We start from the raw sequence: 3170 nt of genomic DNA on the forward strand, positions 1-3170 counted from the left end.
TAGTATGGTATTAAATTCTTTTTATGGTTTCAATATGAATATTTGAAATGAGAAATATAATTTTGGAGTAAAAATATTTTTTTGAATATTAAAAATTTCATTAATGGAAAAATTGGCAACTTTTAAAATATTATATTTTTCATGGTAATATTTTATACAGAATAAATTATTAAAAATAATATTTTAATTAATTTTTCATCCCATCACCATTTCCTCTTCTCTCTTTGTTTCTTCATCCCAAAACCTGTTCGATTAGTTACCGCTCAAGTCACGACGCAACATCCTTACACGCCTCAACCATCGTCATTTTCCAAAATTAGTTCGAATGAGAAAACAAAAAGGATAATAGACTAAGACCCTTTGGTGACTTTCTTCAACCATGGAACCCAAAGAAAAACTATAAGGGAAAACGAAATCAAAATCAATCATAGTGAGCAAAAGGAAGCCATTTTTGGAGATAAACCAAAGAGCTCTAACCTAAAAGGCTAAAAATAAATAATTTATTTTCTTAATCTTTCTCACTGCTAGAAAAATTACAAAAGGGCTTTTCTATTACTTTTTAAAGCAAAGAAATGAGTCCATGAACTCATGAAGTTCAAGGATGAAATGAAAAAAAATTGAGAAAGTGGAGGCAGAGAGGGCGGGGATATTAAAACATAAGTTTTTTCTTTTTTTGAGCTTAAAGTGACTGGGTATTTTATTTAGGAATAGAAAAAGAAATAAAGCCCAGTAAAAACAACTGGGCTCAGTCCATACTACATCAAATAGAAAATATAAATTGGCCTCACTATACATTTGAATAGTAAAAGCCTTCTAAGAAAACTTAAAAGAAGAAACCCTGACTTGATGAATGGAAAAGCAATAAATGATACTGAAATAAAAACAGGTAACCTACTTATCTACCCCAGTCATGAATGGAAAAGCAATAAATGATACTGAAATAAAAACAGGTAACCTACTTATCTACCCCAGTCAATTCAAACGGTTGGAATCCATTAAGTGAATCGACTTTTCATTTCAACATCCCATCATGATAGCTATTCCCAAAGAAAGTAAACATCAATTGCTATCTATTTTGAAACTCCATCTTCACAAAGTGTTCTTTCAATCTGGCCATTGTGACCATCTTCCATCCAAAGCAGACTCTTGGCTCCCCGAACCTTCTCCTCAAGTACAATATCTCTCCTCTTTCAAGCGTATTCTTTGCAAGTCTGTGACCTTTTGAGTTTTCTGATATATGAATATGCTGAAAATGAATTTCTCGAAAGCACCTTTTCATATTCTATATATCTTTGATGATCGCTCCGATTATTGATTTGCTAATGATGTTGTTTGGCACTTTTTGATTGTTGTTCTGGAATCCCCCATGATATTGATCGATTGTATGCCCATTGAGATGCCTAATTTTAAAGCTTCAAAACATGCATATGCCTCTACTGCAAATGGAGACGAAACGTTGTTGTGGAGAGTCAATTTTGATAACAGTAGTTCTCCCCTCAAACCCCAAACCACCAGACTTGGCGCCGACTGGAAGTTTTTATTGTCAAATGCTGCATTAAACTGAATCTTTGTTCTCGGTATGTCTTCCTGATCCCTGTGGTTTTTGTTGATAATTAATGGGCTCTTAACTCCTTTCGCACTTTCATATTCTTCCATGTATCTCTGCACTCTTCTTGCGATATCTATTCCCGTCGACTCCTTCCTTTCGTGAAAGTATTTATTCTTGGAAGACCAGATCATCAACAAAGCATAACAAAAAAGTCGACAGTGTTCATCGGAACCACTCGTAAACACTCAGGTTAGCCATTCCCATATATTTTGACTCATATAAGTAATGACCCAAGAGAGCCGTAAATTTATCCAGACCTCTATTGATATAGGGTATGTAAAGCCCAAAATCTGCCCGGGCTCATACCAGCAAACCCCTCCACTTGCCCACTTGTGCCGTTGCCCCATGTGCGCAACCACTCAACCTCGCACGCCTCTGCTCCGCGCCAGCCTCTACGCATGCCCATCACCGTCTGCACCCCATGCCTCTGTCACCTCCATCGTGCCCATCCCATGCAAAGAAACAAAACAGAAACAATAGGAAATTAGATGAAAATGGGTTATAAAAACCCGAATCAAAAATTGTACGGGCGGCTTTTTTTTTTTCTTTCTTCTTTTCTACTTTGTAAACATTAAAGAGAAATTTACAGTCTTCAATAAACAGATAGCAGTGATTGTTAAAAACAAAAAGAAAAAACAAAAGGTTGTATTTTTTTTCTTTGTTCCTTTCGATTTTTACATACATATACATATATTTCTTTATTTTCTATCTATTTAACATAAAAATATACAACAAATAAAAAAAACAAAAAATAAATTTTTTACCTTTTCCGGTCACCGCGTGCGCTGGCCGGCGCCGGCGCCGGCGAGCCTCCGGTGGCCGTCCGGTGACCGGTTTCCCTGGCCGGATTTTCCTTCCCCCTCCCTTCTCTCTTCCTTCTCTCTTCCCTCTCTCTTCTTTTTTTTTTTTCCCTCTCCTCAAATGATTTTTTTTGGTTAGTTTAGGCCTTATATAGCCCTCCAAAACGACGTCGTTTTGGGGGCTACACTTAAGCCCCAAAACGACGTCGTTTTGGCCATACTCGACCCATCCGACCCGACCCGCTAGAGGATCCGCGTGTTTTCGTTTGAATGGGATATTTATGCGCGCAGTCCTTCCGCTTTTCTGATGCTTCACAATTAAGTTTCTTATGGTTTTTAATTTGGCCCTATAATTTCTCGCGCTTTTTGATTTAGTCCCCGCCAATGTGCTGCGTTTTAATGGAAAGGAATAATTGTTGTTTCGGTCCCCCAACGTTTCACGCGCGTACAATTAAGTCCCTTTTCTTTGTTTTCATTTCAAATTGGCCCCACAACTTTGTTTTTAATTCAATTTTAGTCCTTTTTTCGTTTATTTTTATATCTTTATTAAATATCCTTGTTATTTTTATATTATTAGTATTATTAGTATTAGTATTACTATTACGTATTAGTATATATTTTTATTATGTACGTGTATACATATATATATTTTCATATTTAATATTTTTATTTCATTTTTATTCTAATATTTTATTAATCTTATGTTTGTTTCTTTTATATTCCAATGTTATCATTATTATTATTATTATTTTTATTAGTTT

At 35.3% G+C, this 3170-nt stretch overlaps 1 long non-coding RNA gene across 1 annotated transcript; it reads left to right on the forward strand.

Annotated features, from left to right (window-relative positions):
- Positions 1-677: 677 nt before the first annotated feature.
- On the forward strand, positions 678-2266 carry LOC107953110 (uncharacterized). Its single transcript, XR_001699061.2, has 2 exons — positions 678-1798; positions 1881-2266. It is a non-coding gene; the product is annotated as an uncharacterized lncRNA (long non-coding RNA).
- Positions 2267-3170: the final 904 nt, after the last annotated feature.

This window comes from Gossypium hirsutum, chromosome A07, assembly GCF_007990345.1.
Source record: "Gossypium hirsutum isolate 1008001.06 chromosome A07, Gossypium_hirsutum_v2.1, whole genome shotgun sequence".
Taxonomy (NCBI): Eukaryota; Viridiplantae; Streptophyta; class Magnoliopsida; order Malvales; family Malvaceae; genus Gossypium; species Gossypium hirsutum.